Source organism: Chlorocebus sabaeus, chromosome 19 (genome assembly GCF_047675955.1).
Source record: "Chlorocebus sabaeus isolate Y175 chromosome 19, mChlSab1.0.hap1, whole genome shotgun sequence".
In the NCBI taxonomy this organism is placed as follows: domain Eukaryota; kingdom Metazoa; phylum Chordata; class Mammalia; order Primates; family Cercopithecidae; genus Chlorocebus; species Chlorocebus sabaeus.
In genome coordinates, this window is record NC_132922.1 from 14,648,102 (window position 1) to 14,674,467 (window position 26,366).

The following is a 26,366-nucleotide window of genomic DNA, read 5'->3' on the forward strand; positions in this document are numbered from 1 at the left end:
ATGTCTGTCTCAGGCTGAACACAGGCATGGTTTCCATCTGTGAGTCAGAGCCTGGGATTGACACGGGACACTTGAGGCTGCCTAGTGTCAGAGGGGACTGTGTGCAGATTGGGAGAGGATCAGTGAAAAGTAGAGAGACAAAGAGACCTCCAGACAGCAAACACCCCCATCCAGTCTGTCCTCACATTTTGCCCAGACTCCGGCAACAACTTCCAGAATGGTCTTCTCTGTGCCCCTGCCCCTGTCCCTCCCATGTCCTGGACCATGCTCCACACTGGGCCAGGTTGGGTTTTAACAATATAGTTTCTTTTTTTTTTTTTTCATATACTCTCACTCTGTTGCAAGGCTGGCATACCATGGCATGATCATGGCTCACCACATCTTGGACCTCCTGGCCTCAAACTATCCTTCCACCTTGACTCCCTGAGCAATTGGAACCATCCGTGTGTGCCCCAATGCCTCACTAATTTTGTTTTTTTGTTTTTTGTTTTTTGTTTTTTGTAGAGAGAGGGTTTCCCCATCTTGCCCAGGCTGGTATCAAACTCCTCAGCTCGAGTGATCTGTTCACCTTGGCCTTCCAGTGGGCTGCAATTACAGGCATGAGCCTCCGTGCCCACCTAAGAACATAGATTTGATCGAGCACCTGCTTTCAACCCTCCAATGGCTTCCCATTACTCTTAGCACAAAGATGCAGGCCATGATGCTGCCTAAAGTAGCCTGTTGTGGCCTGGGGTCCTGTGAAGGAAGAGCCAGAGGCAACGTTCTGGTGCAGAGGGTTTGTGTGGGAAGTGATTCTAGGAGCAGAACTGAGGATCCAGGAGGGAAGGAGGAAAAGTTGACATAAGGAGAAGTTTTTGAATGGGCCATGCGTGTGGGCAATGAGACCTTCTGAGGTGCCTTCAGAAGCGTCCTCAGAATCTTTGTCTCCAGGGAGGAGAGAGGGAGGGCTTTATCCACTGCTGCTATCCCCATGGACTTGCCTCAGGGGACATTAATTGTCAGTATTTCCCTGTTGTGGAGCCTGCGGGCACCTCAGCTGGAGCCCAGAGCAGAAGCAAGAGACAAACGGGATGCACAAAATCACCCCAGAAACTCCCCTACGTCACTCATAACATGCATCCAGGGCCGACCGAGTCCTTTCTGTGTAGCATCCTGCAGAATGTTTGCCTCAGTCCCTCTAACTCTCCATCAGCCAAGGTTTCCTTGACCTTCGATTGACTCATCTACTTCTTCCTGAAGAAGTCAGCAGAGGCACGGCCACCCACTTGCTGGCACCCGAACCGTGTGTTTCACTTTTTTGTCAATGCTTCATCAAATCTTGGATTATTCACATTTTTTCATAGATTTTTCTTGGGCATTGAGGGTACAAACACTAAGTGACTTGTTCAGCGATCCATCCCCCCCTTTGCCCCTGAGCTCTTATTGTTGAAAGTCCATCATGCTAGCTGCATTTGATGCCATCCCACTGTAATGCCCATGTCACTCGAGATTCTTTTAGTTGCAAAGCACAGAAATGGAGTCTGGTTGGCTTGAACAAGAAAGAAGATCCAGTAGGTGCAAACTAGGGCAATTCAGGGGATAGAAGGAAAGACAAAATCTACACAATTCAGGAAGGACAGTAACCAGGGAAAGGTCCAATATTAGGAAAATGTGGTTTGACCCTTGAGGCCTCTGCCACCAGCTAGCTTAAGTCCACACACTGTGAGTCCTAGTATCTCTGATTAAAGTTTCACATTCCCAAAAGACGGAATAGCGTGGTCAGTGACTGTATACCTGGACCAACCATTCAGGTCAGGGTATCTGGAAGGGAGCTGGGTAATAGAAACACAAATCCTAGAGAGAAGTCTTGGGTCAAGCAGCCACCTGAATTTGTGCCTACTGTAAACACTCAACCCCTAGATACGGCACACACATGTCCTCTTCTCATAGAAACAAAAATGACTCTCTTCACCTGTTATGGATCCAATTACCCCAAGGATGACAGCAAATGCACCTGTCACTTCTCCAGCTGGAGCCACGCCCACATTGCCTCCACCTCCTACATCCTCAACTTCTGTCATGGAGAGGAGGGACCCAGCATGCTGTCCATTTTTCTCTTGGTCCACTGGGGGCTCCTATCCCAATTCTGAAAGCCCATGCTGAAAACCCAGGCTGCCCTGGGAATAGAAAATTAGAGGTAGATGTCTGCTTTCTACAGTCAACGATGTCAGCATTGAGGGCCCAGGGATGGAACAAAATTCTTTCATGAGAGAGAACTAACTATTCAACATCCGTTCTCCTCTTCCTAGTTCAGGAGGTCGGGGTGAACAATCTGCAGCTTCCAGTCAGTCTTTTGTGTGTGTATATTTGCAGGAAATGAAGAGGTGGGGTTGAGACTACAACCACCACTGACCATTGCTGCCACTATTACAAACCTTTGACTGGTTTTTCCACTCAAACTTCCCCTTACTGATCGGCAAATTCATCCTTGTGCCATCTGAACTCCTTGGTGGTCCTGCCTCAGTAAGGTTGTGGGATTTTCTATCAACTTTTACTACTTGTTAGAGTATTACGAGAAGCAAACCTCGATCCTCCTGTCCTGTGTGTCACAACAACATGAAGTTCTCTCGATAATTGAATAAATAAATCCAACCCGGTGACCTCAGTGCTATCTTCGCATCAAGTAGCCTGAGAAGCCAGGTGTGGTCAGATTCAAAACCACTGTTGTCAGCCTTGAGGGGGGCATTCTCAGCTACTAAAATTCCTGGAACCAAAATCCCAGAGTCATAGGTATTGAAAACAAAACTTTTGAAAGTGATTCATTGTATGTAACCATAGAGTTATCACCCTCATCGTAACCGCTTACTGCCCAGGTTTATAAATTCTGGCTATCACAGGAAATGAGGTCAATTCTAGGCATGGATTCAAAACACAGCACATTCTAAAGGCAGCTCCCAGCCTCTGACACAGAGCTGAGTCCCCTTTGGGCCATTTCCATGGGATCTACGGCTGCCATTTCCGGGGGTGAGATTCACCGGGCGCCAGGTGGTCAGCCTTGATGACGGGTTCCGTGTTGCATGGCTACACAAAGCTCCACATCAGGTACATGGTTACAGAGCCCATCCTGAAAACACCAGGCTGCCCTGGGAATAGAGGAGACTTGCAGCCACAAAGGTCCCTTCTTCCCCTGTTTATAAAGACTCTCTCATGGTAGAGACCTCCTAGCGAGCATTCACGTGGAACAGGGTATTTTCAGCTCATTCTGAGAGCTTCAATTATATTTGTCTTCCCCAAATATCTTTGTCACCAAGCCAGCAGATGCATTCCTTCTAAAATGCTGTGATTCCAGCCAAATCCTCAGCTCTTTCCCAGCAAACAATGCAGATCCTGATCCGAGGACGCCGCCCCTTCCAGGCAGCCTGGACTGTGAGGTGTGCTCCATTGCTCTTCAGGAATCATCCTTGAGAGGCGTTCCTAGCAGTCCAGGTCTGGCTGGAGCAGGTAGGTTGGACGGAAAGCACAGCAGAATTTGAGAGATGCTGAATCTTACAGTGATGACTCGCTGTAAGCACCTGAAGTCAACCCCCATGGTCTTTTCACTGCTGTTAGTCATTTGTCCCTATGAAGTTTTTGCAAACTAGAGGTAGATGTCTGCTTTCTAGAATCAAAGATGTCAGTATTTAGGGCCCAGGGATGGAACAAAGTTGTTTCATGGGAGAGAACAGCATCCGTTCTCCTCTTCCTAGCTCAGGAGGTCTGGGTGGACAATCTGTAGCTTCCAAGAACACGCACTCCAGTTACCCACCCAGGAACTGAAAACATGATGACCAGGTGAGGGGAGGGTCCTGATGGACTCACCGAAAGGTAAATGGAAATCAGATATTCACTTATTACTTGTCCCCCTGTAACCTCCTCCTCTGACCGGAAGGCCACAGTGGCACACTGGGTCATTATGGGTCCCAGGAGTTGGTGTCAGTCTGGACGGGATCCAGCAGTCCTGGGGATGAGTTTCCTTGAAGCATTCTCCTGTTATCTGAGGGGACGCTCCAGGTCCAGGGAGAACAGGCAGGAGGAATGCTCATAGGCCGCACTTACCGGGAATGATGGGGCTTTTCGCAGACTGCTGGCCTCCCTTTCCTTCAAGGGCTCTGAGTCTGTCCTATGAGTCAGGCCTGAGAATTGGGTGACAAGCAGGGGCCATCCAGCATGATGTCCTGTGACAGGTGCCTGCCTACCAGGTTGGGGGTTTTGCAAATCAGTGGACTCTCTGCCAGCTCTATTTTGGGACCCTGTGCCTGGGAATTTCCCTGAGCCCTGATCATGTGCCCTCCCTGCTGCCTGACCTGGTGCCCACACTCTCTTTTCTTCTGGCCGTGACCCAGAATTGGCCTCTTGGAATTTCTCCCGCCCTGAAGAGACTAGGGTCCCAGCCCCTCCCCCATTCCAGAGAGTTCCTGGTTATCCATTGATTCTTCTCACCAAAGGAGAGGGAAATCTCCTGAGCCCTGACAGGACACAGTGTGGGCAGGAAGGACCCAAGAAATCCAATCTAACCTTGCAGTCTCCTATGCACGTTGAGTCCTCCTCCTTCTTCGTCATGCCAAGTCGTTTCTGACTTTTTGGTGTCACAATGAAGTGGCCAGCATTTACTTGAGGGTGGCTCATCCAACCCTGGGCACAGCTGGCATCCCAGACTGCTGCTGGAGCAAACCGTGCCAGCTGAGGATGACTATGGTAAGGAACCCTAATGATGTTTCCCCTTCCTTGTGGACCTTTCTCAGACTCCACCCCACAGATGTCCCCAGCTCTCTGGACTTTGACGGTGAGCTCCTTCTCCCACTGCAGCATCTCACTCCTTTCCATTCTGCAGTTCACTCTCAGGCCACACTGACTTGACCACTGGCTGTCTAGAAACAGACAGGGGGACCGGGGCAGACAGAAACAGAGGTGGAGCATCTTCCTCCATCAGGGGCTGCACCTCAGAAGGGTCTTTAGATGTGGTTTGGAGTTGAGATTCTTCAATCCCCCTTAGACGTCCCTATTGCAATTTTCTGGATACATCTTGTGTTAGGCTGAATAACAGCTCCCCACAGATGTGCATGTCCTAATGCTGGAACTCGTGATTATGTCACCTTCCATCATAAAAGGGACCTTGCCGATGTGATCCAGTCAAGGATCTGGAAACGGGAGGTTATCTGGGATTACCTGGGCCCAAGGCATCCCTAAGGGTCCTTATAAGGCAGAGACAGTAGGGTGAGAGGGAGAAAAGGAGATGTGATGAAAGATGGGGAGAGAGACTGAGAGAGATGAGAGGACGCTACAAGGCTGGCTTTGAAGACGAAGGCAGGAGCCAGGCGAGGCCAGCAGGTGTCTCTAAAAGCTGGAAAAGGCGAGGGAATGGCTTCTCCCAGAGCCTCCAGAAGGAACGCAGCCCTGCCCCGCGTCTTGATTTTAAGAAATCTGACCTCCGGAACTGCAAGAAAACAACTTTGTGTTGGTTTAAGTGAACACAAAGAATCATTGGATAACCAGGAACTCTCTGAAATTGGGGACGGGCTGGGACCCTGGTCTCTTTAGGAGAAATTCCAAGAGGCCAACTCTGGGAGAGGCAGGTCATGGCCAGAAGAAAAGAGAGTGTGGGCACCAGGTCAGTGGTGCTTTGTTACAGCGGGGGAGGAACGAACATACCACTCTCTCCCCATCAGGGCCCTCATCTGCACTTGGAAGATCTGGCGAGGATGAAATTTATCATGCAACCAGAAACTGGGACACAGTGTGGCAGGAAGGATCCTATCTTGTTTTAACCTGAATTGACTCTCCCTTAGCTGAGAGAGCCAGATAGACTCCATTTGGCTCCTTCATCTGCACATCAAGGGCTCCTTACCCACCCCCTTCCTCAAGGACTTAATTTGTGCAAGCTGACTCTCAGCCTATCAGAGTGTAATTAACTGATAAAGGTACCCTGGCAAGCTATGTCGGAAGTTCCCAGGAATTTACTCAGGAGATAGTAACCTAAAGTCTCCGTGTTTGTGTCCAGTAGATAACACCCAAAGCCCCCGCACCTATCAACTTGTGATGAATTTAAAGCCCCTGCACCTGGAACCGTTTGTCTTCCTGTAACCATTTGTCTTTTTAACTTTTTTTTTTTTTTGCGCCTGTTTTACTTCTGTAAGATTGCTACAGCTAGGCTCCCCCTCCTCTCTCTAAACCAAAGTATAAAAGAAAATCTAGCCCCTTCTTTGAAGCTGAGAGAATTTTGAGCGCTAGCCATCTCTCGGTTGCCGGCTAATGAAGGACTCCTGAATGAGTCTCAGAGTGTGGCGTTTCTCTATACCTTGCTCAGTGACAACAAAATCTAGAGAATCAGTCTCTGAATTTGCTTTTCACAGGAGAGTCAGCCAACAACATCAACAGTCACAATTTATCTGATGCCTTCAGGAAACATTTCAAAGCCACGTGTTTGTTTGAAGTGTGGGTCCAGCTTCAGGTCCCAGCGTTCCTTGTCTCAGGTGGCAGCAGGTGCTATGCTGGTCTACGTGGGGAGTTTCACTGTTGCTCTGCCTCCCTCTCAGCCTGAACACTAATTCCACAAATAACAATCATCCTGAGGGTCTGTTATCTACAACCAACTCGTTGGTACCAATGTTTTTTTAATCAGTCAAGATCCTTTGGAGGCAAGCAGCACACAGCAAAGCAAAACCAAGACAAAAGCAAATGCAAGAACAAAAACAAATTAGACTTAAACATCCTCTGGCTAACTGAAGGGCAGAAGTATGTATTAGAATGATCTAGAGAGAAAGGTCACAGAATTAAAGATTTCAAAAAAGCAGAAACCTTTTCTCGATGATAGACAGAAGACTCAGTTTCCCAAAGAATAAGACCTCATACAGACAACATGAGGCCAACTGAATCTTTCTCTCTCGCATTCCTTTCTCTTTTATAGTTTGCTCAACAGACAAACAAAAGTCTTCTACTGTGTTTTGATATTACATAAAAATCTAGTTCCAAAGAGAAACACTAAATTTTACCTTTGTATTAATGGACTAGTAATGCTGAAGCTCATTGTACACAATCCTATAAACAAATCTATCAAATTTTAATCGGTTTGATTGTGAGGTAAAATTGCCACAAATCTTTTACAACTGTTAAGATTTTCTGTTAATCAGTGGATCAGTATACAGAGTATTAGCCATGACTTTGACACAGAGGCTCAGAGGCTGGCCCAGCATCCATGTGCTGTTTATGTTCATGTTCAATTTATTGAAAAACTAAGTAAGTTCTTTTAGATTTTAGCCAAACTTCATCACACATAATTTCTGTGATGAGATCAATCTTCCACAAACCTACTACAACTTGCTTAAAATTTCTTTTTTGCCATCTTTCTTTTAACTTGAAATGATCCTTAAAACCTCTCAACTAGATGAAATGATGTTTTCTTAAAAAGAACCACAGCCCCATGCCCTCTTTCAACCCTTTTATCAAAACACATCCTGTCTCTTTAATACGTGCATTAGTCAGGGTTCTCCAGAGTGACACGGTCAATAGAATATATGTACACACAGAAGTACACATAGAAGTGAGTTTATTAGGGAGAATTGGCTCACATGATTACGAGCAGGGATCCTACAACAGGCCGTCGGCAAGCTGGGGAAAGACAGAAGCCAGTAGCATGGCTCAGTCCAAGTCCAAAAGCCTCAAAACCAGGGAAGCCGACTGCGTAGTCCTCGGTCTTAGAATGAAGTCTTGTAATCCTCCAGGAGGCCGCTGGTGCAAGTCCCAGAGTCCAAAGGCCAAAGACCATAAAGTCTGATGTCCCAGGGCAGGAGGAGAGGAAAGGAGCATCCAGCGTGGGAAGAGAGAGAGGGAGCGTGATGAGCAGGCTGCTCACCCCTTTCTCTTCTGCTTGCTTTGTTCTGGCCTCACTGGCAGCTGATTGGACGGTGCTGTCTACATTCAAGGTGTGTCTTTCTCTCTTAGTTCACGGACTCAAATGTCAATCTCCTTTGGCAACACCCTCACAGACATGCCCAGAAGCAATCCTTTACCAGCCATCTAGGCATTCCTCAGTCTAGTGATGTTCACACCTCGTATTAATCATTACAATATACTTCGTGTGTAACCAGAAGGTGGTCTAGGCAACAAAAGATGTAATGTTTAAATTACACACATTAAATGTGATGTGAACTCCTGGTAACTCTTATTTTTATTGAAGAATCTTGGAGGTAAGCAATTTTAATTACGCACCAGATGCATACCCCAGGACCAAGGACGATGCCCGAGGCTAAGTCAAAGGCTCAATTCTCAAGACATGTAGGTTTACAGACAAGATAAGCAAGCATTAAAAGTACTACAGAAGCAAATTTTTATATCCTAATACATCTGGCCGACAAGAGTATCTGATCTGCGTGACTAATTCAGCCCAGATATCTAAATAAAGTTTTCAAGACATTTCTATTTTACCAATAATTTTTAAACTGTCTCTAGCAAAGATTATTAAAGTTACATGAAGTGAAGGCTATTCACATTAAAGTTTCTATTTTTCTGATAAAATATTAGATTTAAGTGCTTTTATTTTTTATTTTTTGGCAAGCCAATTAATTAGAACTCTTCTATACATTTTGGTGGGGAAATATTATGTACCTATAACACATATAAATACATAGACACACCGACATGCAGACAGACCCAGATCCCGTAGATTTGTAAGGTTTTTCATTTATCACTTTTCCAAATTTTTCTCCCCCACTTTAGATTGCTAATTTCTTTGTGTGTGTGTGTGTGTGTGTCAGAGTCTCGCTCTGTCGCCCAGGCTGTCTAGAGTGCAGTGGCACCATCTCGGCTCACTGCAAGCTCTGCCTCCTGGGTTCACCCCATTCTCCTGCCTCAGCCTCCGGAGTAGCTGGGACCACAGGCGCCCGCCACCACGCCTGGCTAATTTTTTGTATTTTTAGTAGAGATGGCATTTCACTGTGTTAGCCAGGATGGTCTCGATCTCCTGACCTCGTGATGCGCCTGCCTTGGCCTTCCAAAATGCTGGGATTACAGGTGTGAGCCACCGCACCAGGCCCGCCAATTTCTTGATAACCTGTTTTATTGCCCTCAGCAATTGTCAGCCAGATGGCCCAAAATTTATGCTCTGAAGGAACGACTGTTAGGTGAAATCAGATACAGATTTTACATCTCAAAGAAGAACTAAAACATTTGGCCTAAATATTGTATCATCATTTGCTTAAACCAAGGAAAGATAAACAACTGGAACTGAATGCAGGTCTTGATGCTCATCACCTGCAGCATCCAATTAACAAGAGCGAGGTCTGCTAGAAAGAAAGTGACTTTACTAACCAAATTAGTGAAGGGGAAATGGCCGGATTCCCTTGGAAACCAATCACTTTTACAATCTCTCCATCTGACAAAGGTCTAATATTGAGAGTCTACAAGGATCTTAAGCAAATTAGCAAGAAAAAAAAACCCAAACAACTCCATTCTAAAGTGGACAAAGGACATGAACACACAGTTCTCAAAATAAGACATTCATATGGCCAACAAACATGAAAAAAAGCTCAACGTCACTGAGCAGTAGAGAAATGCAAATCAAAACCACAATGAGATACTATTTCATGCCTGTCAGAATGGCGATCATTAAGAAGTCAAGAAACAACTGATGCTGGTGAGGTTGTAGAGAAAAAGAAACACCTTTTTTTTTTTTTTTTTTTTTTTTTTTTCAGATAGAGTCTCACTCTCTTGCCCAGGCTGGAGTGCAGTGGCGCGATCTCGGCTCACTGCAAGCTCCGCCTCCTGGGTTCACACCATTCTCCTGCCTCAGTCTCCCGTGTAGCTGGGACTACAGGCACCTGCCCTCACGCCCGGCTAATTTTTTTGTATTTTTAGTAGAGACGGGGTTTCACCCTGTTAGCCAGGATGGTCTCAATCTCCTGACCTCGTGATCCGTCAGCCTCGGCCTCCCAAAGTGCTGGGATTACAAGTGTGAGCCACCGCGCCCGGCAAAAGAAACACTTTTACATTGTTGGTGGGAGTATAAATTAGTTCAACCATTGTGGAAGACAGGGTGGCAATTTGTCCAAGAAACCCATTTGACCCAGCAATTCCACTGCTGTGTATATACCCAAAGGAATATAAATCACTCTGTTGTAAAGATACAAGCACACGTACGTTCACTACAGCACTATTCACAATAGCAAAGACATGGAATCAACCCAAATGCTCATCAGTGATAGACTGGATAAAGAAAATATGGTACGTATATACCATGGAATACTCTGCAGCCATAAAAAGGAATGAGACCATGTCTTTTGCAGGGACATGGATGGAGCCAGAAGCTGTCATCCTCAGCAAACTAACGCAGGAACAGAAAATCTAATACTGTATGTTCTCACTGATAAGTGAGAGCTGAATGATGAAAATGCAGGGACCCATCAGGGGGAACAACACACACTGGGGCCTGTTGGTGCAGGGGGAGGGAGAGCAGTGGGAAGAATAGCTAATGGATGCCAGGCTTCATACCCAGGTGATGGGTTGATCTCTGCAGCAAAGGACCATGGCACACATTTACCCGCATCCCACACATGTACCTGGATCTTAAAATAACAGTTGAAGGAAAAAATGAAACTTCTCATGGGAAAAAAGAAAGAAAGAAAGAGAGAGAGAGAGAGAGAGAGAGAGAGAGAGAGAAAGAAAGAAAGAAAGAAAGAAAGAAAGAAAGAAAGAAAGAAAGAAAGAAGAAAGAAAGGAAAGAGAAAGGAAGAAAAGAAAGAAAGAAAGACAGACAGACAGACAGACAGAAAGAAAGAAAGAAAGAGAAAGAAAGAAAGAAAGACAGACACACAGACGCCAGTTAGATGTTGTTGGGTAAAGGTCGGGCCTTAAAAAGGAAAGCTTGATAAGGACGGCAAGCTAGAATTGTGCTGAGTACAACATGTGTACGTCCTGTCCCGGTGGCTCTCATGGGTCCCAGTCCACCTGGATCTTGGGCTGGCGTCATCTCAATGATGGCTGGATTGCTAACTAGCTGCCTTGAGTACTCTCTGGAATTTTGTAGCTGGATCTCCAGGCTTGGCGTGTGTGTCTCAAGATTAGCCTATGGAGCTTCTGAGAGAGCATATGATTAGACACTAGCACACAGTCAGATAAACATAGGGGGTACATATGGTGAGAAAGGGAGGAGCATGGACTCTATTTTAAGGCTAAGAAAAAAGGCTTCTGCAGTTTGCTTCAGGGTTAAATCTTGAAACCACAGAAGAAGGAAAAACCAGTTCCAAATGCATTTTGAAGTTAAGCTGCCTGATTACAGAGTGATATAAGCAAATTTGAGTTAAAGCGTCCAGGAAAAGCACTTTAAACAGAGATATGTCTTAGGATAGAAGAGAACGTTTTTGAATTTGACAAGAATCTGTCCACTTTCAACTGCTGAGGTTGCATGAGGAAAACAGAAGTTCCTCCCCAGCAGGCACACTGGTGCTTTTTTTCTATTTTTCCCAAGGGATCTCAGACGTTAGAAACTACTGTAGGTCCTCTCATGATTGCTCTGAGGGTGGCAAGAGGAAGGAGGGAAAGACAGAAGTAAACAGAGAAACAAGACAGAATTTAGGTGACCAAGACCTTTTTACAGAGAGAGAATAATGGCCATAACTACTCTCTCTCTGTCTCGATAGATAGATAGATAGATAGATAGATAGATAGATAGATAGATACATACATACATACATACATACATACATACACAGCCTCAATATCAGTTTTAGTGATATTTAGTGATATTTTAGTGATATTTAGTGATATTTAGTCACAAGTTGACTTGTGACTTTAGAGCTCTGAAAACTCCTTTCAAACCTCTTACTACTAGATGTTAGCCAGGACATACAGGTGATATTTCTGGTATTTGAACTTCTTACCAAAGGCAACCTCCCGAGTGAAACCAATAAGCCTGAAGTAAGGTTGTGACTTAACCATGGGTGCCCGAGGTGTCTTCCAGGAGGTGGCAGGGACGTGTCTTTCTGTTTGTTTTTAAGATACAGAATAGCTGATCTCCTATACACAGAGACAAAAATTCCCCGTATGTCCCCCACAGAAAGAAGACAGAAATCAATAGCTATCCATGGAGGGGAGAAGGATCAGTGAAAGGTAAAATCACGCAAATATCAAACCAGAATCCAGAGCAGGTGGTAAAACCTGCAGTAGATTTTAATGTGTGATTTTTTTTTCTGTTTTGTTTTGTTTTGTTTTGAGATGGAGTCTCTCTCTGTCACCCAGGCAGGAGTGCAATGGCAGGATTTATGCTTACTGCAATCACTGCTTCCCGGGCTCAAGCAGTTCCCCTGGTTCAGCCTCGAAAGTAGCTGGGATTATAGGCACAGACCACCACACCCAGCTAATTTTTATATTTTTAGTAGATACGGGGTTTCACCATGTTGGCCAGGCCAGTTTTTGAACTCCTGACATCAAATGATCTGCCTGCCTCGGCCTCCCAAAGTGCTGGGATTACAGGCCTAACCCACGGCATCCTGCAGGGATGTTCATTTTTATGTGAGATTTTTCGGATTCGATTTCTCAAAACTAGCTGTGACACTATGTGTGCTTTTTCAATGTTGACTTTTTCATCCGTTGTTTAGAAAATCATTTTTATCTATCTTGTGGCCATGAATGATTAGAATGTGCCCTGGTGTCCTTTATTCCAATAGACCATAAAGTACCAAATGTTCACCAGAGAATGACTCATCTTGGCTAGACCAAGATGAGTCGCACATAAAATTTCCCCTGCTCCCACCCCCATGAATCAAAACCTTGCAGAGGAGGCCAACAGTGGTTTTTACCATCTGCTCACCTGGAGTGCACAGAGACAGGCCAGAAGCCTGCCTGGTAGAAAATTCCTACCCTTTAGCTGGCAGATCAGGTGCCTGGGTTCTCATCACTGTGACTTCTGGGAGACAGGAGCAGCTCTGACCACTATGGAAAAAGCATTGGCCTGAGGTTGATTAATTCATGGCAAAAACGGCTAGCAAATTTATTGAAGGTGTATACATGAGATATCATGGATCTCTGGAGGAAAAGCTCCCGGATGCCAGCAAATCATCCGATTTGTTTGAGAGATTAAAGATAGTCCACGCCAATACCAGGGTCCTACAGGAGATTTGCCCATATCAAGGGCAACTTCCACTCAGAACCTCTTTGCAGTTACCCAGTTGTAAACCCAAAAGTGTCTGAGGCAGATCTCCAGCAATTTAGAGGTTTATTTAGCCACGATTGAGGATGAGCCTGAGTAGAAGAGACACGAGGGACCTTAGGTTCTGAGGCTTGCACTTTTTCCTAAGAAGGTTTTAATATTGAAAGGGAGAACAGTGGGCAGGAGGAGAAAGAGGAAAGAATGAAACGAGAGGGAGGGCACCTAGTGGGTGAGTGGTCACAGTCTTGTGAGCGTTTGATTAGCGCTTCCTAAATCCACCTGCTGCGTGGGGAAGGAGTGGGCAGAGGAACAGTCAGTTCTGCATTTGTCTCATACCCGGTCCATCCGCATCGACAGGAGATAAAGTCAACATACAGCACAGGATGCAGTAAGTCAACATAGAGTCCAGGAAGCAGTGACATATGCATTTGTGTCCTGGTGGGTGGCGGGATGGTCTCCAGTGTCGTCTTGTGTCGCGTACTTGTGAAGATGAGCTTTGACTTTACAGTGTCAGGGTGAGGGCGGCCACCTGGGGAGACATGGCCTTCTGTCTAGCACCTGTCTATCGGTTTAGGATGGAAAGGAAAGGCAGTGTGTTGTGTGACTCAGTTTCCAAGTGTCACTTTTTCGTCGTGAGTTTGGATTCCTGAGATTTTGTTTTCCTTTCACGAGGGGATCCCGTGTTTCCTCATGGGATCCCAGCAGTGGTCAGTGGACAGATTCGGTCAGGTCTAAAATCTCTTCTCTCTTTTCTATTGTGTTACCTGATCTTTTGGCTTTTGGGTGTATATCAGAAATCACTTTGCATCACGAGAAAATACCCTTGGTGAGTGTAATAATTAGGGGAGAAATGCATTGTTAAAAATGGATCACGGCAGTTGCTTAGAGTGAATAATTATCACCAGAGGGCGCTGACTGTTGTATGTTTTTTATTTTATTTTATTTTTTCGTAGTTTTAGATTTTTAAATAAACCTGGTTGAGGAACTAAACACACATACAAACACACACACACACACACACACACACACACACACACACACACACACACACTTTACTGACCCTGTTCCTTAAAGGGCTCCACTCTAAAGCCAGGAATTTAAATAAGATAAGTTAGAAAGCCAAAACATAGCTTCCTAGTAGTTAGTTGGCCTTCTTAAAACTCTTTTGTAAGATAAACGTACATCTTCAAGGGAACCTTGTTCTGTAAGGGTATCTGCCTGTAAACATTAGGAACTCTTACCATTTTGCTTTAATACATAAGTCATGACGCTGTTCAAACTACTTTTCCTGATCGTCTTGACTAAGACCATTTTTCCCCTTGGTTAGAGCAAATGAAAGTACAATACTTAGGCCTGCTGGCTTAGCTCTGTACTTTTAAAACATAAATATTCTATCTCAGGTGACACAAGAGCTGTTCTTGTAAAAATGCATGATGGACTGATCCTCTATCTCAAACTTTCCCATGCAATAGGTGCATTGAGGAAGTGCTCATCAAAGTCTTGAGGCAGAATAAGGAAGGTCAGGAGGCCACACTGACTCGTTCCCTTGTGTGACTCCCCATAGGTTGCTTTCACATCCCTTGCACTCTCCTGCATCAGCTCCTAATTTTTTTCTGCAAAACACATGGTCCTACAGGATGCCAGCATACTGCCAGATGGTTCCAAGTTCCTGACACCTACAATGCCTGACAGAGCGAAGGAAGCCCCTTATTCAAGTTGTAGATTCCCTGTTGCCAGCCAATCAGCACCAAAAGTCCAGGAAGCTATTAGCTACCGATTCCTGCCTTGGGGGAACTAGGGACTTCTCCTTGGCCCTGCCTGTGCAACAAGGCTTACGGTTTAGTTTCTACTGATGTTTTCCTCACTTTAATAGTACAAAACACACCCCTAGGTGGAGATTGTATGTGGTAATGATACTTGCAATGCATATTGGAGCAGAGAGATGCTGATCACATGTGCCAATCCCAGGTCTACCTTTGCACACTTGACTTCACCAGTACCTTATGAATATGCATGCCCAGCTCCCATAAAGGAAATTCCACTTAAGGCACTAGGGGCTGTGTTTCACATTTAGCAGCCGCTCTGCCTCTCAGAGCACACTTTCACGTTGCAGTAAACTTCTTTGCCTACTCTTGGACATGCTCTCAAATACCTTTGGGCAGCGAAGTCAAGAACCTCAACCTGCCCAGTGACAGCCTCAGAAGAAATGTGGGACTGCTTATCTCACTACCTTCCCTCTCTCTTGCTTTCTTTCCTCTGTCCCCTCCTGCCCAATTTTTCCCCTTTAAATACTGAGGGACTCGACATTCTCTTTGGAAAAACATGGGCCCCACATCCTACAGTGACTTGTGTCTGTTTCTCCCAGGTGCATCCCCAACCTTGGCCGAATAAACCTCTAAACCAATTGAGAACTGTCTTGAACGCTTTTTGGTTTACAAGTCTTGGCTCCTCCATGAGTTGATGGATGAAAGCCACTGCCCTGCCCCCTTGCCTCAGTTTCCTCACCTGCAAACTCAGATCATGATCCTGGTTTACTGAGGGGATGATCATAAAACTGCAATCAAATGGGGAAGTAAGTAAATGCATTGCAAGCTACAGCGCGCAGTTCCTGTGTGATCACCTTCTGTTCCTCCCTCAAAAGCTGGTGTGTGTGTTCAGGGTGGTGGCCAGGATGTCCCATGGACATTTGTCCTGGATGAACTAGGACCCCCTGGAAGGGCCAGGTTGACCTCTGTTGTCCAGCCCCACTCCAGCCCTTCTGCCTCAGACAAAGCAGAACCGTTTGACAGCAACCCAGCTGCGTGACTTCTCAGCTGTGAGACTGGCCAGGCAGTGGACTTAGGCCCCTCCCTTCGAGGTGTCATGGTAGTGGGGCACAGGGCAGTAGACTCTGCAGGAGAGGATACTGGAAGGCTTCTTAGAGGAGGCAATGCCATACTTGAGTTCTGAAGAATGAACATGATTTTTCAGATGGTGGAAGCCAGTACTCCAGACAGAAGAACCGACATAAGCAAATGTCCAGAAGCCACACGGGCATGGCGTTGAAAAACAGTCATAGAGTTCAGTATTCAGTAAGCATCTGGTATGTCTGAGAGATTGTGCTAATACTGATAGCAGGGGGGCGAGTAAAGCAGGCACGCTGGGAGTGTGGGGGGCACTGGAAGAAGGGGAGTAACTGGGGGGTCCCACAGCCTGTCAGTGACAGATGCTTCTTCCTGAAGACCATAGCAGACTCCCCTGAGGATGCGAGGCAGGTGGGTTGACTGAGAAGGTCCTGGAATGTCAGGTCTGGGGTTGCTCCCGTAAGTGCAGCAGCAAGGAGGGAGGGTGGGACTGGGCTGAAGGTGGTACTAGGGAGCAGTGTCTTTAGTGGGTTTGCGTGATCACGAGCTGCTGAGAAGTTGTGACTTTTGGTTTCCGTTTCAGGTTCTCCATGTGGCAAAAGATGAAAATTTAAAAGTTATAAAATTGAGCATCTTACCCATTTTTATTTCCTTTCTTTATTTTTTTGTCTTGGATCATCAAGCTGCTGAGTTTCCGCAGGGCACAGGACTGCCCAGTCTCCCTGCCGACTCCTTGGGACCTTCTTCCTAAACTGTGGCTAATGGAAGGTGAGGGCAGTGATGTCTGAAACCTGTAGGTGTTTCTCTTAAGAGGAAGATTCTTGTGCTTCGTGTCCTCTTCTGTTCTTTGGGCTGGGATGTGTGGGTGGGCACCAGCTTCCACGTGGAAAACAGCAACTCCCTCTGAATGGTGACCCCTGGTCGACCTTTGGGAGCAAAACCACCTGCCACTGAAACCTCCTGGCAACGTTGGTGTGAATGTCTCAGTTCAGCAATCTCCTATATCGTTGATTGAAGATATTGGTATTTGGGAGCTCTTTGTTATGGCAGCCTGACATTGGCAACCTAACTAACTCAAGGCCCACCCCTCGGTTCCATCTCCACCCTTGGCTCTAAGTCTCTTCCTCCTTCTGAATTCTGCTTGTGACCATCTCCTTTGGGCTGACCATGACTTGGAGGTGGCTTTGATGTTGACTTCTCCTAGGGCCTTGTCATCCCCTCTAAGGGAGCGCATGAATAAGTGACTACTTCAGGCAGCCGAGACTGAGTTTCCTGACAAGCCCAGTCCAGCTCCTACATCAGATGAACTGGAGGACCATCAGGGGAAACTGGGCAAAGAGTCTGTGGGGCCTCTCTCTGCTAGTTTTGCAACAATTTTTCCAGCTGTGCTGTTTCGTCTTGTGAGTCTATCATCATCTGTCTTAGAAATAAAAACGTGTCTGTAATTTAAGCACTGAATCGTGAGGATCAATAGATGAAAAACCACCAACCACCAGGCTAGGTGGGTTGGCTCCCTCCTGTAATGCTGTAACTGGCTCAAGTCCAGCTGCTCACCACTCAGTGGCCAAAAACACAAGAAGTGAGTTGTGGTGAAGGGAAAGCAGCTTCATTCAAGTGCTCACAGCAGGGAAACGGTCAGGCTCATGCTCTTAAAAGATCATTTCTTCTTTAGGCTGGAGAGAGGAGTTTAGAAAGGGAACACTGGAATCAGAGGTGTGTGGGAGTGGTGCAGGAGGGTGCAGGTTTGTGTCTTGTTCCAATGGCTGTCTTGAGAAATAGCTCGTCAGGAGGTCCAACTGGCATCATTTGGACTTTACCCTGTTGGTGGTGGATTAATTGTTGGTAACCTCCCCTAAGCCAGAGAATTTTGCTGCTGGGTTTCTCTTCCTGGTTTTTTCTTTTCTTTTCTTTTTTTTTTCTTCTGATGTTGCTTTTATAGACTTCATGATGAAATACAGTGATTTAAAAAGAAGTTTGACTTGCCCACTTTTTTTTTTCTTTATTATATTATACTTTAAGTTCTAGGGCACATGTGCATAACGCGCAGGTTTGTTACATATGTATACTTGTGCCATGTTGGCGTGCTGCACCCATCAACTCGTCAGCACCCATCAACTTGTCATTTACATCAGGTATAACTCCCAATGCAATACCTCCCCCCTCCCCTCTCCATGATAGGCCCCGGTGTATAATGTTCCCCTTCCCGATCTCATTGTTCAGTTATCTCTGCCTGGTTTTTTCAAAATTAGCTCCTTGAATTTCTATGCACTCACATCATTAGGTAAGTGAACACTGTGCACAAGAGAACTTGGTGGGAAAGGGAGGGAAAAGGAGTTTTGAAGTGCATTTTAAGGCTACATTGTGAGATGAAGACAGAAAGAAAAATAATGTTAAAGTACATTTCAATGCTGGGATACTCAGTTACAACTCCAGTGCATTGGGAGGCTGAAGCAGAAGGGTTACTTGAGGCTAGGAGTTTAAGACCAGCCTGGGCAACATCATGAGACCTCACCTCTACCAAGAAAGTTAAAAAATTAGCCAGACATGGTGGCACATGCCTGTAGTTTCAGCTGCTTGGGCTCCTGAAGTGGGGGAATCACTTGAGCCCAGACGTTTGATTCTGCTGCTGCACTCCAGCCTGGGCAACAGAGTGAGATCCTGTCTCTAACAAAAAGGGAAGCCATGGCCAGTTGTGTGGCCTTAGGGAAATTATTTCATTGTCTAAGTCTGTTTCTGATCTGTACATGGGCACAGGAGAAACATCAAGAGTAGTAGAGAGTGCACAGAGAAGATGAAAATGTAACCAAGTATCCCATTTTAAGAGTTGATTTATTTTTGTTTGGTTTTGGTCTTCTCTCTTTGTCCAATTCTTCTTTTGCTTTTAGTAATGTGTGAATCTTTGTTCTCCTTTTCTAGCAGGATCTCCCCTCCCATGCACTGTATTTTATTTAATCATGCAATTTCTTGGAAATTCCAGGTATGATGTTGTGGAAAGTCAGGGACCCCACATGGAGGGATCGGCTGGAGCCGCAGCAGAGGAACATAAATTGTGGAAATTTCAAGGACATTTATCAGTTCCTAAATAATGCTTTTATAATTTCTTATGCCTGTCTTTACTTTAATCTCTTAATCCTGTTATCTTCTTAAGCTGAGGATGTACGTCACCTCAGGACCACTGTGATAATTGTGTTAACTGTACAAATTGATTGTAAAACATGTGTGGTTGAACAATGTGAAATCAGTGCACCTTGAAAAAGAACAGAATAACAGTGATTTTAGGGAACAAAGGAAGATAACCATAAGATCTGACTTCCTGTGGGGTCGGGCAAAAAGAACCGTATTTTTCTTTTTGCAGAGAGCCTATAAATGGACATGTAAGTAGGGAAGATATTGCCAAATTCTTTTCCTAGCAAGGATATTGATACCCTGGGAAAGGAATGCATTCCTGGGGGGAGGTCTATAAATGGCTGCTCTGGGAATGTCTGTCTTATGCAGTTGAGATAAGGACTGAGATATACGCCCTGGTCTCCTGCAGTACCCTCAGGCTTATTAGGGTGGGGAAAAACTCTGCCCTGGTAAATTTGTGGTCAGACTGGTTCTCTGCTCTCTAACCTGTTTTCTGTTGTTTAAGATGTTTATCAAGACAATATGTGCACTGCTGAACATAGACCCTTATCAGTAGCTCTGCTTTTGCCCTTTGTCCTGCTCCTTCAGAAGCATGTGATCTTTGTTAGATCCTTATTAGTAGTTCTGCTTTTTGCCCTTTGAAGTATGTGATCTTTGTACCTACTCCCTGTTCTTACATCCCCTCCACTTTTAAAAACCCTGAATAAAAACTTGCTGGTCTGAGACTCAGGCAGGCATCATGATCCTGCTGATACGTGATGTCACCCCTGGCAGCCCAGCTGTAAAATTCCTCTCTTTGTACTGTCTCTCTTTACTTCTTAGCCGGCCAACACTTATGGAAAATAGAAAAACCATACATTGAAATTCCCCCAATAGAAGAAATCTTGAAACCATCCAGGAAGTTGTGGAATTACCTCAAGGCTACAGTGAATTTTCAACCTGGCTGTCCCGGAGATGCCCCCAGTCCACACACCAGATGGGGCAGTAACTCAAGATGGTCATTGGACAAGTCATGTACACTGGCACCTCTTCACCACTCTTGCATGGCTTTCGTATCAAGTTTCCCTTTTGAAACCTCTGCCCTCAGCTCAAAATCTGAAATGGTTTCTTTAAGACACTAGCTTGACCTCATTCCCAGATATGGGCTTTTGGAATGAAGTCACTTTCCTTTCACTGTTTCTCATCCTTGTTCATTTGCCTTTGCAAGCAGTGAGCAGCTGAAGTTTTCTGCAGTTACAAATGGAGATAAGCAGACACCATGATTGCTCACTGCCCTGTATACAGAGTGAGTGCTCAGAAAAATTGATTTTTGTTTACTGAGCTCTAGTATATGCCATACATATTCCCCACCCTGCCTGAATTTATTCTCTTAGGAATTCTGAGAGGTAAATTCTATGATGAGCTTTATTCTACAAGCAAGAAAACTGAGTCACGAAGCCAAAAACTGGGGAAAGTGATTACCAGCTGTCTGATGCCAAATATCCTCTCCAGCTCATGGGAGGGAGGGATATCTGGACAGGACACTGGGACACTCTCTGTGATGACAACATTTCAGGGCAGCTTTTGCAAATTCTCGGACATGGGGTCTGTTTCAGGAGCATGTTAGTCCTTGATGTGGGTTACAGTTGGTCATCACCGGCCCCGCCAGACCCAGCTCCCTGTGGCCATCAGCCATAGAACAGGTGGGACTTGGGCAACACATGCTGATGGTATTTGGAGTTTTGTGATTCATCTTGAGCCAACAGGGAGAAAGTGAAGAAGAAAATTACATTTTCAGAACACTTGAGAGATTTAAGGAAATCACTTCCTTTAGGGGAAACAGGATGGTCCAGAAAATGAAACAAAACACTGTAGCTCACTGTAACTTCTGCTTCCCAGGATCAAGCAATTCTCCTGTCTCAGCCTCCTGAGTGGCTGGGATTACAGGCATGCACCACCACCATGCCTGGTTAATTTTTGTATTTTTAGTAGGGACAGGGTTTCACCATGTTGGCCAGGCTAGAATCGAACTCCTGACCTCAGGTGATCCACCCACCTTGGCCTTCCAAATTGCTGGGATTAGAGGCATGAGCCACTATGCCCAGTCATAGAAAGTTTTCAGTTCAATTTGTGAACAGGTAAATGTCACGTCAGGTATGCTGTACGTGATGGACTGGGCATCCGCTGACTGTAGTACAAATACAGGCAGTTGGTTGTGTAACTCTGTATTAATCGATAAATGGCAGCACACTGTTGGCAAATACCCATAATGTGGGGTGGCTACCTGTACAACAATTTCACCAAGTCCTTGGCTAAAGCAATGACAGACAGCTGGAATGTAGACTAAGTAGCTACATGTGGGTGCCTACCTCTCCCCATGTGGATCGTCATAGGCATGTGGCACCCATGCCTGGCCCTACTTGCCATTCAATTGGACTGGCAGGTGCACCTGGTGGCATCCTGAATGGCTAGAGTATAAAGTGCTCCATTTAGACACAACCCTCAATTATTGGGAAACGGTAGAAGCTAGACATCACCAGAAACATGCATCCTGGTGGTGCTACCCTTTGGCCATGTTTACATCTAAAGTGGCAACCGTAATTGCAAAGTGGCAATTGACGCCCTGGCTAAACACGTGACTGCAGCCTTCAATGATACTTATCATCCTTTTATTCTTCTCAATGAAGAAACCACCCAGTCAGGCGTGTTCTTCTGCAAAATTGTGTGATCCAGGACATAACCTGAAACCATATACCTGCTGCCCAGGGTGGAACTTGTGCATTAATTAAAACAAAATGTTGTGTATATCGCCCTCATTACTCTCATAACATAACACAGGCTCTGCTGGCATTAGATACCCAGAGTCCAGCCATTGAGTGTTTGTCTTATGGTCCTATCATCTCATGGTTTAATCAACTCCCAGACACTGGAGGAGCTGTGTATCTAGTGTAATTGCAATTGTGTTCACAATCCTTTATTACACTTATATTGCTGCTGGGTTGTTTGGCAGCAATGCTCTTCCACAAAGCTGGCCCCAGGGAAACCACAGAAAAACAGCGTGGTGAGAATTTGAGGGCCATTCAAAGGTATGCTGGGGTGGAGCGCATGTTTGGCATGTCCTGTCAGGCAGCTATAACTCAAGCATCTTCTGAGAATGACTGCACATTCCTTGGTGAATTTTTGTTCAGGGTTCCCAGCTGAACAAAAAGGCTAATCCAGATGTTTACATCATACCTATAGAGAACACTCCCAGTACTTGGGAGGCTGAGGCAGGCAGATCACGAGGTCAGGAGTTACAGAACAGCCTGACCAACATGGTGAAACCCCATCTCTACTAAAAATACAAAAATTGGCCAGGGGTGGTAGTGCATGCTGTAATTCGAGCTACTCAGAAGGCTGCGGCAGGAGAATCATGTGAACCTGGGATGCGGAGGTGGAAGTGAACTGAGATCGTGCCATTGCATTCCAGCCTTGGCGACAGAGTGAGACTCCGTCTAAAAAAAGAAAAAGATAAAGAAAAAGAAAAAAAGAACACTTCGGCCCTGGCACATTCCTTGGATCAGAGGTCATGCAAGGAACCAAGCTCTTTTGTTTTGGGCTAGGTGAAGGTTTCCTGGCAGAGGTTGCTAAGTGGAGGTTGCTCTGGGAAAAACATCATATAACCTGCATGCATTTGACAAACAGGAGGGGATTTCTTGTCTCACCTGCTGCTCCTGGGCTCCCTGTACGTAAGTTCCCTGAATAAAGGTTATGTCTCGCCTGCTGTCTCCAGGTCTTTTCTTCTGTTTATTCAAGGCTGTGCCCTCTCAGCTCACTAGCACAGGGTTTCAGCGTGACAAATATAAAATGGTGTTTAACATTCTTTGGGTTATATTTATGTAAATGTGTTATTAATATGTGTTCCAACATCCTATGAGATTTCTATAAGTCTAAGATGTCTTAGCATATGTGATCAGAAGTAATTATGAATCTTAAGTGGTTATATGCCACAGGAATAACCTAATTTCCTTGTCAATTGTGTCTTTACTAATGCTGTTTTAATACTTTTGTTATCTGCAAGAAGTGTTTTACTTTACTTCCAAAAAACCAATTTCTGATCAGTTAGAGACTGTGCCACTGGACTAAGAAAAAAATCTTTCAGGCCGGGCGCGGTGGCTCAAGCCTGTAATCCCAGCACTTTGGGAGGCTGAGACGGGCGGATCACGAGGTCAGGAGATCGAGACCATCCTGGCTAACATGGTGAAACCCCGTCTCTACTAAAAATTACAAAAAACTAGCCGGGCGAGGTGGCGGGTGCCTGTAGTCCCAGCTACTCGGGAGGCTGAGGCAGGAGAATGGCGTGAACCCGGGAGGCGGAGCTTGCAGTGAGCCGAGATCTGGCCACTGCACTCCAGCCTGGGTGACAGAGCAAGACTCTGTCTCAAAAAAAAAAAAAAAAAAAAAGAAAAAAATCTTTCAGAACTCTAATTGAAAAGCTGATGTGGCCGGGCGCGGTGGCTTACGCCTGTAATCCCAGCACTTTGGGAGGCCGAGGCGGGATCACAAGGTCAGGAGATCGAGACCATCCTGGCTAACACGGTGAAACCCCGTCTCTACTAAAAATACAAAAAATTAGCCGGGTGTGGCAGCGGGTGCCTGTAGTCCCAGCTTCTCGGGAGGCTGAGGCAGGAGAATGGCGTGAACCCAGGGGGCAGAGCTTGCAGTGAGCCAAGATGGTGCCACTGCACTCTAGCCTGGGTGACAGCGACACTCTGCTCTGTCTGAAATGACTGAAAATAAATTTCAGTCCTTTATTAATTCTTTTGCCTATAGAGTTCCTTTACAGGGTTCCTGAACTGTGGTAAATAAAGAATATCACTTTCTAACAGGCCCGGGAAGCCCAAGTGATCATGGAGCCTCGAAAAGAAAGGAACTCATCCAATTCATACAGGTATCTGCAGGCAATTATAAAAGCACTACTCTGAGATGGCTTATGAATATGAAAATGGTTTAGCAAAGTCAAATTTTAAAAAAGACTCCATATGCCACGTAATTACTCTTCTGTACTTTATGCAAATAATCAGGTCAAGTATTATAAAACCAAAACTTATTTTGCAAATAAATTCATCCTACTCTGATTTGTCTCTGGTAGAAATAGAGGACTAGAGAGAGAAAAGGTATCTTTTAAAAGAAACTATAAAACATCTGTTATGAGATTCTAGCTTTGTCCATTGTTTTCCAGCTTTATTATTTGTCTACAATTTATCTGGACTAGATATTGAATTCTTTCCTGGCTACAAGTCTCCAAACTAATATTGTCCTTTTGTTTTTCTCTCATTTTTCTGACCTGGCATCACCAGAAATGAAAACTGTCCTTTTTCTAAGCCCTGCAAACGGAAGACGGAATACTTTGTGTTACAGAATTCAGACCAACGCCGTGACTGGAGATTCATTTGCTTCTACACTGTTTTCTCCAAAAGATGTTGAAGAACAAAGAGAAAATGTGAAAGGAAAATCAAATCTCGAGGCCCCAAACTCACTATGCCAGTGCAGCCAGTTAAGCTTGGAAACAGAGCCACTCCAAAATCTGCCTTTGTTTTGGTTTCTAAACAGATATTTGCAAAGATGGAAGGCAACATATACCCCAGTTGGCCTGCCTCACAAATTCCTCACAAGGAAAATCCTTGTAAGTCCCCAAATTTTTACCCTGAGACAGACTTTGTATGATTTCACTGTGACAATGCAAATTGGCAACTTATCTGGACTGGTACATAACGATGACAAGACTGGAAGTGACCCTTCTGCCCACCCTCAGACAAATGCACATATGCCTACTTCCTCTAGTTTCGGTTTATTTTTATCTAATAGAAAATGTAGATTAACTGTGCACGAGATGAATGAATAATGGACTGTTCCTCTAACCCCCTTTCACATGGAACCTGTGGATTCAGGGAGGGTCAATCAAAGCCTCACAAAAATGTGACCACTCAGTTCATTACCTATCCTGTCTTTTTTCCTTTCCTCCTACCACTCCTGCCTAATTTTACACATTTAAATGTTGAAGCCCTCAGAAGGCCCTGTGAATAATGAGTGGGCCCCAGATCTTCCTGTGACTTGTGTATCTTTTTCCTGGGTGCATCCTCAACTTAGGCAGAGTAAACCTCTAAACTGACTGAGATGTGTCTTAGACCCTCTTTGGTTTACAAGTCTTGCCTCCTCCCTGAGTTGCTGGCTGAAAGCAACTTCCTCTCTTCTTGCCTCAGTTTCCTCATCTGAAAACTCAGATCATAGTCTTGGCCCATTGAGGGGATGATTATAAAATTCAATCAAACGGAGAAGTATTTGCAAATGGTATATATTGCAAAGTGTGTTGTGCAGTCCCTGTGTAATCACCTTTCTGTTCCTCCCTCAGAAACTGGTGTGTGTGTGTGTGTATGTGTGTATGGGTGGGAGGAGGTGGCCACGATGTCCCCAGAGATGTTTGCTGAGGATGAAATAGGCTTCCATGAAAGGGTCAAGTTGGCTTTTGTGGTTTAGCTGCCTCTGAGGCCCTTCTGCCTGGGGCAAAGCACAAAAGTCCAGCAGAATCTGGTTGCCTGACTTCTTAGCCATGGAATTGTGGTGAGCAGTGGTCTCTAGTCCCTCCACCCAGTGTGCCTCGGGAGTGGAACATGGGGCGATGGCCTCTGCTGGGGAGGATGCTAGGGGTTCTCTGAAAGGAGGCAATGCCTGATTTTGTCGTTGAAGGATGAGCACAATTTTTCCAGATGGTGGAAGCAGGTGCTCCTGGCAGAAGATCCCACATAAGCAAATGTGTAAAAGCCACAAGGCATGGCCTTCAACAAGAGCAGGCCTGGGGCGGTGGTTCATGCCAAGGTGGGAGGCTCACTTGAGGCCTGGAGTTCAAGAGTAGCCCAGTCAATATAGTGATGCACCATCTCTAGTATAATTTTCTTTAAAAATTAGCTGGGCGGTTGGCTGACGGCTGTAGAACCAGCTACTCAGGAGGCTGAGGTAGGAGGATGGCTTGAGCCCAGGAGTTGGAAGCTGTAGTGCACTGATTGTGGCACTGCACTTCAGCTTTGGCTACAGAGTGAGACTCTGTCTCAAAAACATAAACAAAATAACCCCCAACAGCATTACAACAAATATACAATAAGCATCCACTTGGTATGTGTGGGAGATTGCGCTTATGCTGATGGCACGGGCGGGAGGAAGGCAGGCATCTGGGGAGTGTGGGTGCACGGGAGGACGGGGAGTAATCTGGAGGGTCTCACAGTCTG

General features: G+C 45.5%; 1 long non-coding RNA gene across 1 annotated transcript; it reads left to right on the forward strand.

Moving 5' to 3' along the window:
• Window positions 1-22,556: 22,556 nt before the first annotated feature.
• Window positions 22,557-25,362, forward strand: LOC119627317 (uncharacterized). The gene is made up of 3 exons (XR_005243486.2): window positions 22,557-22,828; window positions 23,973-24,034; window positions 24,444-25,362. It is a non-coding gene; the product is annotated as an uncharacterized lncRNA (long non-coding RNA).
• Window positions 25,363-26,366: the final 1,004 nt, after the last annotated feature.